Raw genomic sequence first — 14740 nt, forward strand, 5'->3', positions numbered from 1 at the left:
ACTTGTTAATATTATGCATAATGTTAATCTGCTAAACATTTTTGAAGAATCATCTACCTTTTAACTCAAAGGTATAACTGTAATTTTGTTTTGCTTTGGTATAGAACATTTATAGTAATACTTGTAAAATAATAATAAATTAGAAATTAAAAGATGAACTTGTGTTTGACTGAAAACACCTTATAGCCCATTCAAGTGGTGGCCCCAAATCTTGGTTACAAGGAACAGGATGATTGGTTAAGCAATATCTACCTACCTCATTTTAAATTTGGTAATAATAATTGCACCGTCCCTTTCTCCCATTTTGTTTTGACTTGTGAACCACTCTGCTGGACCAACAGGACCAGGATGTTTTATATTGTAGTTCTTTGGTAACAACAAGAGCACCTTGCCTTAGAAACATTGTGCAGTTTCTCCTTGCTCATTACGTACCCCCCCCCCCCCCCAAAGAAAAGAACCTGCAAAAAATATGACCTACAGTAATAAGAAATGGGCTTAATCTGATTCCATACAATTATTGAAATGCTTCAGCTGATTGACGATGTACTGATTATTGTTACCCGAAATTTGACAAAATACCAATTGGCATTCAGCATTTGAATAATGTGCTACTCTTTAGCCTATAATTCTTTGTCTACGTAACCTTAGATTGTAATAAAACAGATCCTATGCGTGGGATGAGAACTAAAAAGGTGACACACCTAGTTTTGTTTTCTGGAGTATGATAGACCCCTTTGCTATCAGTAAGGTTACGATGTATTTCATCATGGTGGATCTGAGACACCCCTCCCCCTCCCTGCTTTGCCATGTGACAATGTGGATTTCCATGCGATTTTCCTCCAAGTGCAAATGCCAACGGAAAGCAATAAAAACCAAGCACATGATGCCATTATGCATTAGCCAGTCCTGAAATAGCCTCTTTACCCTTAGCTAGACTTCCATATTAGCCTTACTACTGAATGTGGTAAAAAAAATGCAGTGCTGCCCTCTCTTGCATTCAATATTGCTTCAGCAGCTACAGTAATAGCTATTATTGATCATTGATGCCCATTTATATGGAATGTCTGTTAACAACTGATGCTAGCAGTTCTACTTTGGGGAACAAATGAAAGTGGGTTCTTTTGCATGTAATTGTCCAGTGCTTTGTCAGAGAATCGGTGAATCATGTACATGCATTTATTATCTTACAATGTAAGCATCTATGTGAACCTCTTCTCTGCAAGAAGTGCCTAAAAAGGTAAATGCATATACCGTACTAGGAGCCAGCATGCAATAGCCAAATAAAGTTGTACATTTATAGCACTTAGTAGCTCTCAACAGCAACATGGGATGATATTTTATCACGTCTGTGGTCTCATTTCACAGTCAAAAGCTGTTTTTTTTTTTACTATCTGTTACTTCGATATTTAAATAACTTTGGGTCATTACAGTAGCTGTAATTATTTTTAGGAATAATGTAGGAGACGCTTTATTGGACTGGAAAAATATGTGTGTCCTATAAGGTTGCTATAATATATGCTATATATTGCTATATTCCATCACTGCCTCCACCGTGTTTACAGATGATGTGGTATGCTTCGGATCATGAGCAGTTCCAAGCCTTCTCCATACTTTTTTCTTCCCATCATTCTGATGCAGGTTGATCTTAGTTTCGTCTGTCCAAAGAATGCTTTTGCAGAACTGGGCTGGCTTTTTTAGATATTGTTTGGCAAAGTCTAATCTGGCCTTTCTATTCTTGAGTGTAAGGAGCCGCAGGCCGCGGCGCAATCGCTCCGTCCCCCTATAGCCCCCACTCACCGGTACCTTCGCCGCAACCCTCTCCCTGCACAGTCGTCGCCGGGACATGCGGCCGCCATCTTGCTGGGACGCGCACGGGACACGCTTACAGAGCACGCGTCCCCAGCTATAATTTATTCACCCCTCTCAGGCTCTGACCATGCCCCCCGGCTTCCACACAGCTCACGCAGTGTTCCTCCTGATCAGCTGTGCCAAAGGTATTCTAAATACCTGCACCAATCGGCTCCGGCTCCTCAGCACACTCTGGTCCTGCCCTCTGCTCCTATTGGGTCTCCTACCTTTATTACCCCTGTCCTGCCCTGCAAACCTTGCTCTGCATAGTCTTAGCTCTGGTGGATGTGTGCTTTATTCATGTCTTCGTTACAGTGCTCCTCAGGTTCTGATCCGGCTTGGCTGACGATTCTCTCTGGCTCTCGACCCCGGCTTCCCCCTGATTACGCTGCTTCTCTCATCCCTCGAACTAAGCTTGTACCTCGACCTCCCGGACCTCTCTGCTCCCTGATCTCGGCTACGGCAACCACTATGGCACTTCTACTCTTCGGATCCGGCAAGTACTATAGCTATAGTCTCCTGGCCTGGCCACGCAATAACCACACTCCGGACACGCTCCTTCTGCTGCGGGTGCATGTAATCTTACGTCCCACCTCAGTGAAAGGGACGGGTCTGGTCTGCGGGCAGCACTACCGTGACATTATGCAGAGCCCAACCGACGCAGACCAGACCGAGGCAGATCCGTCTAGTTTAGACCAAATTCTCTCAGCCCTGATTCTACAGAATCAGACCATGTCCAGCCAAATCGCTGCCTTAGCCCAACAGCTAACCAATCTCACACTCCAGGAGCCAGCACCAAGTGGACCCTCTCCGTCCCTGTCTGGACCGGTAGGCGCTGCCGCCCCAGAGCCAAAGATACCCGCACCGAAGCCTTATGCGGGTGATCCCCAGACCTGCCGCGGCTTTCTCAATCAGTGGGAGATCCAATTCGAGATGGCGCCCCTTCAATATTCCACGGGCCGTAAAAAAGTCGCATTCGTTTATTCTCTTTTGACTGGTGATGCTTTGGCATGGGCCTCTCCGATTTGGGAGCTGCGCCACGAAATAACCCATGACTATGTCTTGTTCAGAGAGGAATTCCAGCAGTTGTTCGACACCCCCTCATGCCAGGAAATGGCCTCCTCCTCTCTTCTCCAGCTATCACAGGGACGTTGGTCCGTGGCCAAGTACGTGCTGGAGTTCCGGACTCTGGCAGATGAGACTCATTGGGACCAGGACGCCCTCATCGCTGTCTTCTGGCAAAGCTTAGCAGACCCCGTGAAGGACGAGCTCACCGCCCATCCCAGGCCAGGAGTTCTGGAGGAACTAATCTCCCAGGCTATACGCATGGACCAGCGCCTCCAGGTACGACGCTCTGAACGCCAACGCCCCCGTTTTGTGCCTTTTCTTGACCCCTTCCCTAGGGCCTCTACGGCTTCGAAACCAATCTCCTCTCCGTTACCTGCATTGGAGTCTTCAGAACCTATGCAACTCGGAGCCCAGCAGACCCGTACTCTGTTACAACACTTCCGTAGGACCCGAGGATTATGTTTCTACTGTGGATCTCCCGAACACCTGATCCGCAACTGCCCTCTGTGTCCGGGAAACTACCTCACCCAGTGAGTAAAAAGGGGTTCTTCCTGGGTGCTATCTCTCCTTGTCCCCTTCCCAAGAACGAACTTCCCAAGAAGCTGACCATCCCCATCTCTCTCTTGGGCCCCACCTTCTGTACCTCCACGGCCGCGTTCATTGATTCCGGGGCAGGGGGAAATTTTGTGGACCAGGTGTTCACCAAGCAAAACCACATTCCGCTCGCCAGGAAAATATCCCCCATCGCCTTAGTAGGGATCAACGGGCGACCCTTAAACCCTGCCTACATTTCTCTTGAGACCAGATCGCTCACCTTATTTTCCGACACACACAATGAGACCCTGTCTCTGGATGTCATCCACTCCCCCGGTACTCCAGTTACTTTAGGCTTGCCGTGGTTGCAAAAACACAACCCCCGCATAGATTGGACGTCCCGCTCCCCTATACACTGGGAAACGAGGTCAGAGGAACCAACCCCACCTGGTGTCACCCACCTCCAACTGCTTGCTAGTTCCACTACTCCCACTGTCTCTAAAGGTAATCTACCCGAACCCTACTCTGATTTCTTGGACATCTTCAGCAAGACTCAGTCTGAAGTGTTGCCCCCCCCCCACCACAGATCATACGATTGCCCGATCGACCTTATTTCTGGTGCCGTACTTCCCAGATCCAAGTCATACCCTCTCTCCCTCCCTGAGACTGAGGCCATGGAGGAGTATATACGGGAAAACTTGGAGAAGGGCTTCATACGCAATTCCACTTCTCCCTCTGGGGCTGGGTTCTTTTTTGTTAAAAAAAAGGACGGTACACTCAGACCATGTATCGACTACCTGGGCCTGAACCGCATCACAGTGTAGAACCGCTATCCCCTTCCACTCATTTCCGAGCTCTTCCACAGGCTTCAGGGAACCAAGTTATTTACAAAATTGGATCTTCGTGGGGCATACAACCTCATACGCTTTCGGGAAGACGATGAGTGGAAAACCGCCTTCAATACTCGTAGTGGCCATTACGAGTACCTAGTCATGCAATTTGGTTTGTGTAACGCTCCGGCCGTTTTTCAAGATTTTATTAATGAAATTCTCTGTGATGTTCTCAACTCCTTTGTGATCATTTACTTGGATGACATTCTCATCTTCTCTAAGAATCTGCAAGATCACATTGTACATACCAAGTTCGTTCTTTCTCGTCTTCGTGCCAATCATCTTTTCGCAAAAATGGAAAAGTGCCTCTTCCACCAATCTTCCACCTCATTCCTCGGATATATCATTTTGGACAAAGGATTTTCCATGGACCTGGAGAAGCTTAAAGCCATTCTTGACTGGCCGCAACCCAATTCTCTCAAATCATTATCGAAGATTTATTCGCAACTTTTCCACAACCATTGCCCCTATCACCGCTCTCACCAAGAAAGGAGCCGACCCCTTAGCCTGGTCACCTGAGGCGCTTATGGCCTTCGAGACGTTGAAACAAACTTTTGTTTCCGCCCCCATCCTTCGGCATCTGGATACCAGCCTACCTTTTACCTTGGAGGGGGACGCCTCGGATTGTGGAGCAGGTGCCATACTGTCTCAAAGAGCTTCTCATCAGGACAAACTCCACCCCTGCGGTTTCTAAGAAATTTTCGCCAGCCGAGAGGAACTATGATGTGGGCAATAGAGAGTTACTGGCCATCAAGATGGCCCTTCAGGAGTGGAGGCACTTTCTTGAGACCCAATCGCAATTCTAACCGACCACAAAAACCTTTTATACATCGAAAGTGCTCATCGGCTGGGGTCGTGCCAAGCTCGCTGGTCGCTCTTCTTCTCCAGGTTCAATTATACCTTGTCCTATATTCCAGGAACTAAGAACATCAAGGATGATGCCCTGTCCAAACAGTTTTATTCGTAGGAGAAATCTGAAGAGGTCCCCGAGACCATCCTTCCTAAAAAAACTCATAAACTCTGCCGCTTCTTTCAATATCCTAGACAAGATCATCGAAGCTCAAAGACGTATCCCAAGAGGTCTGAAAGTACCGGAGGGCAAGCTTTATGTGGATTCCAAATTTCACCCTAAAATTTTGGAGTGGGGCCACGCTTCTCCTTCTGCGGGACATCCCGAATTCAAAAGACCCTCGATCTCATTCAACGTACCTTTTGGTGACCTAATATGGCAAAAACCATCTGTGAGTACACCCATGCTTGTCCAGTGTGCGCACAGAACAAAGTTCCCCGGCAAAGACCCCCCGGCCTCTTGATGCCCCTACTGATTCTGGAGCGCCCCTGGTCCCACATATCAATGGACTTTATTGTAGAATTGCCACGATCCAACGGCATGAATACCATCTTTGTAGTAGTGGATCGCTTTTTGAAGCAGGCGCATTGTATCCCCCATAAGGGATTACTCACCTCACCTCCCCTGGCCGACATTTTTTCAAAAGAAATCTTCCGGATCCATGGGATTCACTCTTCTATAGTGTCCGACAGGGGTTCACAATTTGTCTCGAAGTTCTGGAGAGCATTCGCCAAAAGACTCGGTATTTCCTCATCCTTTTCTTCAGGTTACCACCCACAATCCAATGGTCAGACCGAGAGAGTCAACCAGTCATTGGAACAATATTTACGATGCTTCGTATCCCAATCCCAGGACAACTGGTCCGAATTATTACACTGGGCAGAATACGCCTTCAATTCTTCAAAGAATGATTCCACACGGGAGACCCTGTTTTTTTTTTATTAATTATGGCTTCCACACTGCTCGTCTCCCTATGCCAACATCCCCTCCGGAGTACCGGCCGCCGACGAGCGAATCACTGTATTACAGAATTCCTGGATCAAGATCCAGTCGGCTCTCCAAAAGGCTACGGAAAGATTTAAACTCCAGGCTGACTGTCACCGCCGAGCATCTCCCAAATACATGCCAGGGGATAAGGTCTGGCTATCTACCAAGAACATTCATCTGAAAAACCCTTAGGTTTAGAAAAAATGTAGGTGCCAAATGGAGTAAAATAAATCTCATTCCCGTATCTCGTATAGATACAGTATGTCCAGAACAGCAGAGCACTCAGTGGTGTAAAGATAGCTCCATTAACTAACCTCAGCTAGTGTGTTTTTAGCCATGTATTCAGTGTGTATTTCTTCCCTTCTATCCATACCCTGCTTTATGCAAGATAAGATCTTATTGCCTTTGCAGATATTGCTTGACATTTGAGCACTTTGCTGCAAGCACTACTAAATCCTTCTCCATCACTGATTGACCTAATTTTGTCCCATTTAATTTGTACTGTAAGTAGCCTGTTTATTGTTGTTTTCCAAATGCATAATCTTACATTTATCTATATTAAACTTCATCTGCCATTTACCTACCCAAATTTCCAGTTTATCAAAGTCCTTCTTTAGAGATATTATATCCTATTCTGATTTTACTACCTGACATGAAGGGGCTACGATATCGGAACTAAATAAAATCAGTTTAATGAAAGGGTGGCAACATGGCACACCTAAGGTAAGTGTACTCTTACGCGTTTCACGCTTCTTTCAGCGGTTCGTCAGAGAGTATGTGATTTTATTGTGAATATCGATCTTTGTAGTCTTTTCCCCAAACTGGAAGTGACGGAAAATGCCGAATGAGGATTGAATGATTTAGAAGAAGCGCCGAAGGAAAAAAACTATCAGCTCTAAACAGTGATGCTCTCCGAGTGGGGGACTAGATATACCCTTAGTGTTTACATATAAAAAAAACAGTAATGATATACAAAAAGCACAACAATAATATACAATGTCTATATCAGATACATTTTTTAAAACAACGACAACAATGAACTTACTTATGAGCAGACACATACATACAAGCAAGTCCGTGTATATAACTAATCATTATTGTAATGACAGTTCTACATCAATCTTGAAGGATAAATATATAGAATCCATGGCAGATGTTCTAATTCATTATAAGTGCTGAAGCAACAAAGAAATAATATAATTGCCACACCATAGATCGAAATATTGTTATATACACTTTCTAATTTTACATCAATACACATGCTGTGTTCTATATTGCCAGTGGAGTATTAGGTGATATGACCCTTTATTGATACAATAATGCTATAATGAACTTGAGGAAAAGAGACAGTTTTCAGAGAGAGAAAAACTCTCTCAGACAAAAATAGGTCTGTATTGAATCCTATAATCAAAAGATAAATTCACATTAATATAATGAAGATACAGCTCAACCCCCTTATAACGCTGTGCTTGGGGTCCAAAGAATCACATCACGCTATAAGCGGATCACGTTAGATATAATGTACAATTGTATGCATTGTACAGTAAAGTATTTAAGATACCAATAATCGTGTTGTAAAGTATTCATAAATTCGAAAGATGGGAGCCACCCTTGCATCACGTTATAAGCGGATTCGCGTTGTATCGGATCGCGTTATAACAGGGTTGAGCTGTATAATGACTTCATAATAATATATACATGTGAACAAACAAACTAGTCAAGTTGGACAGCCCTCCTAAATGGCAAATATCAAACACAGAAAGAACAAACATACATGTATATATATATATATATATATATATATATATATATATATATAAGAGCAAAAAATTGTAGCGCCAAAAACAGTACCGTGATATTTTGTGATAAGTGAACTATAGTTCCATCAATCAAATGGATTGTGTGAATATTGCTAAAAGTGCATATATTAATGTGATAGAAATTTCTAACAACATATGATTTGTGAACAATATTGCCTTATAAACTATACTAAAACACAACCTATTTCATATACATAAAAAGTGCAAAACGTGCTGAAAGAAAGAAAAAAGAAAATTATGTAAAAAAGTCCAACCAGTCCTTCAATAGTTAGTCCATAATGGTGGGTATTCGGTGTAGATAAAGGGGTCTTCGGCTGCTCTCACACGGGTTAACCACCTCCACAAATATCTAAAAACAGAAAAAGAGAGAGAGCGCACGGCCCATAGCATAACACTGTATGTTTATTATAAAAAGGGGGATGGGGGGTGGAGGGGATTGGAAACGCACTCACAAGATTAAAATGTATAAAATGCAGTTTGTGATTTCATATCACGACCATCCGGTTCTGCATGCGGTATAACGTCTCTAAGGACTCCTCCCAGGACTGCCAGACGTGTTCACCATGAACCAGGTATCAGGGGGCTCCGTTCGCCGTCTTTATGCTGTCCCGAAATCAGCTCTCCACTTCCAATGGCCGCTTGTAGTATTTCCACGCTTGGTTTGGCCTCGTGCGCGTGCGCAGCGTCGTCGTGACGTAATTGCGCTGTCAGTTTCCCTGACGCGTTTCGTCACCAACGGGCGACTTTCTCAAAGGGCTGATGATGTGTGGAATCAAGTCCTGCCCTCTTATAGCCAGTCCGTTGCTGGGGTAACCCGTAACAGGGTAATTATATAAACTATCTCCTGCTGGGAAGCTGTTATTAATTTAAGCACCAAATGTATACACAACTAGCTATATAAAGGCTAAATAGGGACTAGTATACAGGAGGATTCGACATAGAATACATAGAGGATCTCAATAGACATATTTTTGTGATAAGATGAATATGCTGAAAGCTTAAAATACAAAGTAAAATATAGATAAAAATACACATAACACATTTATACCTACAGTTCATTGATATCAATAATTCATTAGATTACAATGTACAATTTTTTGACTGATTTATATTTGATATCTTGATAAAAAGGCTAACATAAAAATTAAAACAAAAAGAGGATTATATAAACTCCTAATAATTATCAATCCTTCTATTGTACATTGTATTACAAGATATATGTATATTATTATAAAAGACATTACATGAAATTAAGAATGAATGAAATTAGGTACATGATGACAAATAACAATTGTAAATAGAACAGGATACCCAAAATTCCTGATTTAATTGTCGTTATATATGTATATGCTAAATAGTATAGTTTCAATTAAAACAGCATAATCTTACAAAGTGAGCTAATGAATATTCTACATTAGTTTAACTGGAACAAGAAGCTATATCAACGTATAAGGTCCGCATTTTTTAAAATAATATAATATATTTCTATATACACTGGCGACACACTTTATTCGAGCTCGGCTAGTCCCACGAATTCGGGTATACCCGGGTGTATTGAGGTTTGTGACTGTTTTCTGCCCGAGTGCATTGGGTTATTTTCCAGGCAGGGATTGAAGCATTTTATTCCCACTGGCTGCAATACTGCACAGTATATATATATATATACTGCATTACAATTCATGAATTTATGCCATCTGGTAGACACGCGAAGCATTGCAGCCTATTAAATCCTAATCATTATCATTTAACAGATCAGCCGCCCGTCAGCCAGGCATGAACCCAGGCTGGGAAGGCAAACGCAACGGGGCTTGTCAGAGGTGAGGAGCAGCGCATTCCAGGTATCTGCCAGGTACATACTGGGTATTTGCTCGAATAAAGTGTGTCGGTGCAGTATATACTATTTGATATTATTATATATTATATTAAAACCACAGATAAGCTTAAAGCTACGTGATATTACTAGTGGGCTTTTTAATACCCTGATGTTATGTGCTAGATATGCAATTTAACACATCTCTAACAATATATACTAAATGATTATTTCAATATACACTATACTCATTATATAACATTTATACACAGGTCAATAATGTTGTATATATATATACATACATACATACATATACACATACATATATACTAGCGAAGGAGAGAGGAAGAGTTCAAGGATTGGTGAATATTGAATGACTGTGATTATTTCCTACCATGATGATTGTATATATACCGTGATATTAAATAAATGGAACTAGTATTAGCCTGTTGCGGACACTTCTTTTGAATTTTTAGGATATATATTCCTTGATGAAATTAATTGTGGTTAGATTACTGTGGATATTAGGAAATGGGGAGGGGGGGAGAGGGGGTGGGGGGTGAGGGAGGTGCTTTGGAGCATGTTCGTCTCAATCTGAGGTATTGGCCTGTCGGAATGCCCCGTAGCAGTGACTTTGGGTGGCTGCTATTACCCCTTAGCAGGGAATTGCGGGAATTAGGTTTTCGAAAAATATCTGTCTGTATTGTCAGATTCACATCAATGTACAGATATAAATCTAAATAACTAATATGATTAGTATGATAGGAGGATGTAAATTTTAAATTATAAATATTCTGATTCAAGTAGTCAAAGAAAGATAATAACAATTCAGTGTCTCCCTGCCAAATCAAGAGTAAGTTGTTAATATAGCGATGATAAAAGATAATGTTTTTACGGAAAGGGTTAGTGTCACCGAAAATATGAATATACTCCTAGTAACCCATGAAGGGGTTAGCATAGGACGGTGCAAAGGACGTGCCCATAGCAGTGCCTTGTTTTTGTAAATAAAAGAGTTTGTCAAACAAAAAATTATTGTGTTGTAATAAGAATATTATTGAGTCTAATATAAAAGTACTCTGTGAAGTGTGAAGATTAGATATATTCAAAAAGTGACTAATGGCTTGAATGCCTAACTGATGACTAATAATTGTGTATAAAGAAGTGACGTCTAGTTTAACCCATGTGTACAGAATGTATGAGACCAAGAAATATCTTTAATGATAGATATTGACTGAGATGAATCTCTTAAGTAGGAAGGGAGAGCTTTAACCAATGGTTGTAAATAAAAATCCACGTACCTAGATACACCATCTCCCAAAGATCCAATGCTCGATATGATGGGCCTGCCAGGAGAAAAAAAGAAGCAGGCACACGGTCTCAATCAGCAATGAATAGGTTTAATGTGCCAAGAAATCCAACGTTTTGGCAGTGATACTGGCTTTCTCAAGGTGTAGGCCAGGAGGGCAGACCAGAGACTTATGGATCTTTGGGAGGTGGTGAAAAATAGGCACAGTGGGATGGGAATTATAAAGAAACAGTGACTCTTGTTCAGATAACACCCACAATTCCCTGCCCAGTTCAACAAGTCCACAGAGCTCCGAGAGGTAGGGTCTTTATCCAGCCTACAATATGCCTGGGGATCATTCAGTTGTCTCATGGCTTCATTATAGTAGTCTTTTTTATGCATAACGACAATTGCGCCACCTTTGTCAGCATTTTTTATTATTAAACTGTCATTGTTTTTTTAACCCATAAAGGGTCTGACGTTCATCCTTAGTCATATTGTTGTGTCCTAAATTAGAAAAAGTGTAGCCTTTAGCTAAAGACTGAAGGTCACATTCTACTAGTTTTTCGAATGTTTACAAATGAGGCCCCTTATTGTAAGCAGGATAAAAAATAGACTTGTTTTTAAATCCTGAATGTTTACTTTGAGTAAGAAAAAGTAATGGGTCATTGAGATCAGTAATATCTTGATCTGAATCATAATGTTCTGCTAACAAGTCATTTAGATTCTGCATAGCACTATAATATCCAAAAGATTTATATTCACAATAGAATCACATACTCTCTGACGAAGCGCTGAAAAGAGCGTGAAACACGTTAGAGTACACTTACTTTAGCTGTGCCATGTTGTCACCCCTTCATTAAACTGATTGTATTTAGTTCCGATATTGTAGCCCATTCATCATTTTTTGCTGCTGTGCTCCATTCTTCTTCAACCGGATTATTTGTACCATAGCAACCATTCGCTCGAGACCTGTATATTTCTCTATTATTTGGCAAGCAGAGTGGCCTTTTTCCATTAATGCATTACAAAGCGATTTGAGCTATGTGTCCTTTTTGCTGGTGTTAGACCAGATCCTGCAATATCTGAGGATCTGGTGGAAAATAACAGATTTTTTTTGCGTGGCTGGAATAGAAGGTGTTTTATATAAATATCTATGTTGGTCTCTAGGTTTTTGTAGACCCCTGATGTACCTCAGATACATAGATGACATATTTATCATACAGATGATCCCTGTTTGTATCCGGGATTTACCTTTACTTATGTGAGACTTCCCAAGAAATTTACGCGAGTTATCTGTGATTTAACCTGGGTGAAGTGAGACCTGAAGGCGGGCAGAAATGTGATATGTGGCGTTGTATGCAATACCAGCCAGAATCTCAAGTAAGTGATCGCGAGGTATTGTGTACCCTCCTGTCTAGATGTAGGAAAACCCGTACTGCATTTTACATGAGGACAAGAACTAGGTTGAGTGACACTCGCTGTACTGCATGATACATGCTGACAAGGGCAAGATTGAGAAACAATCAATGTACTTCATGTTACTTGCTGACAAGGGTTAGGCTTAATGTGTACTGCGTGTTTCATGTTGACAAGGGATAGGTTGAGTGACACTATTGTACTGCATGTTACATGAGGACAAGGTCTAGGTTGGGTGACACTCACTGTACTGCATGTTATATGCTGACAAGAGCTAGGCTGAATGTGTACTGCATGTTACATGCTGACGGGCTACGTTGAGTGACACCTACTGTACTGCATGGTACATGCTGACAAGGACTAGGCTGATTGTGTACTGCATGTTACATGCTGACAAGGGCTAGGTTGAATGACACTTACTATACTACACTGAAACTTAACCTAAGCGTTATTTAATGCAACTTTTTAGCTAACTTCTTATAGGCAGGTCTAGGCGCTCTGAAAATGAACGTGCACGTCTTTTCAGTAGATCCTAGGGGACGAGGGACTTGGAAGAATTTTGTGATATTTTTATTATAAAGGTGTATAAAGGTATATATGTTTTGAGACTTCCGGTGACGTCAGCCGGCTTGGTAGCTTGAGGGAAGAGCTCCCGAGACTCCCTGCCTAAAAGCATCTAAAATCAGCAATCAAAACCACCAAAACAAACACCTGCTCGGGGACCCGACTAGGTAAAAGCCTCAGGATGGCAAAGAAACAAAAAAAAAACAGGGAACGAGGACATTGCTAAGTTCTGTGAGCCAATTCAAAAATCGGCAAGCAGAGGAGCTGAAACCCTGACTCCTCAAGATGGCGCCGAAGAGAGTTCTCAGGGGACTGAGGCAAACACACGCGGTGCTGAGGAGGGACTGTGGGATAAGGGAGACTCGGTGGAAGCTACAAAAATTTATCTTGAGAACTTATTTGACCAGTTCTCAACAAATATGAGGCACAATTTCCAAGAAGACCTGCAAACAGCTATCACAGGGGTCAAAAAGGAAATAAAAGACCTTGCAGGGCGCACAGACAAAGTGGAAACAAAGCTAGAGGAGGTGTCCCTCTCTCAAACAACTGCTGAAGAAGAGATATGCCGCCTGCGATATGAAGTCAACTCCCTGAAGGATGCTATCAAGGATCAAGAAAATAGACATCGCCGCCAAAATATCCGGATCCGCAACATCCCAGAAGAAATAAAGATTGAAAATCTAAAAACCTACCTGAAAGACTTGTTCTCCTCTTTCATCCCAGACTTTGAGGCCAGAGACCTGGAGATGGATCGCGCCCACAGAGCGCTGGGTCCCCGCTCCGAGGATCCTAGAAGGAGGAGAGACGTCATCGTCAGGATGCACTCATACTCCATAAAAGAGAACCTGATGAATGAGTGCAGAGAGAGAGGAGAAATCAACTTCCAAAATGAAGCCCTGCAAGTCTTCAACGATCTCTCCAGAAGCACCATAGAGATAAGACGCAACATGAAACCTCTCATCAGAATCCTAAACAGCCAAAAGATCCGCTACAGATGGGGATTTCCATTTCAATTGGTCGTCCAAAAGAACGGCAGGTTCGGAACAATCTCCAGACCAGAAGACGCCCCCACATTCCTAAAATCTCTGGGCCTCCCAGGGCCAGAGAATAAGAGAGGAGGAGCCGAGTTCCCACCACACAGCGCCCCAACACAGAGAAGATGAGAGGCGCTGGAGGCCGTCCCCGAGGGGGGATGCTGAGGGGACTGTCCCTTTAGCCACCCGTGTCAACAGAGAAGACGGCGCATCCATAAAGCTCCATGGAAGGGGGGACGTCAAATGACCTGCGGCGGAGACTCCGTTAACGATCTCAACTACCAGGTCTGTTATCCTCCCATCTTCTCCTTGAGGGCTCATAATCCATGGAACGAGAACCTTGGGGGCCTGCTGTTTCTCTCGGGTGGTCGCCTCGCTCCTTGCCCCGCTCCCTGCCCACACCCTTTTGATTTACCACGTATTAGAGGAGAACAGGCCTCCCTACATGGACAACCAATGTTGGGATGTGGATGGGAGCTTTTCCGGGAGGTGGGAGGGGGGGGGGAAATATCAGGTTTTCGAGTATGGTCTAACACCTTATGCTTGCAAAAAGTTAACACGGATGATTTGCCTAAAAGCCCCCAGAGACCCAGTCCTTGGATGTTTTTCATAATCAGGGCCCCCCCCTTCT

General features: G+C 42.9%; 1 protein-coding gene across 2 annotated transcripts in view; it reads left to right on the forward strand.

Annotated features, from left to right (window-relative positions):
* TTC29 (tetratricopeptide repeat domain 29) overlaps positions 1-14740 on the forward strand; it is a 313491-nt gene that overhangs the window by 171940 nt on the left and 126811 nt on the right. The window lies entirely within an intron of this gene.

The sequence above is a fragment of the Ascaphus truei genome, chromosome 1, assembly GCF_040206685.1.
Source record: "Ascaphus truei isolate aAscTru1 chromosome 1, aAscTru1.hap1, whole genome shotgun sequence".
NCBI lineage: Eukaryota > Metazoa > Chordata > Amphibia > Anura > Ascaphidae > Ascaphus > Ascaphus truei.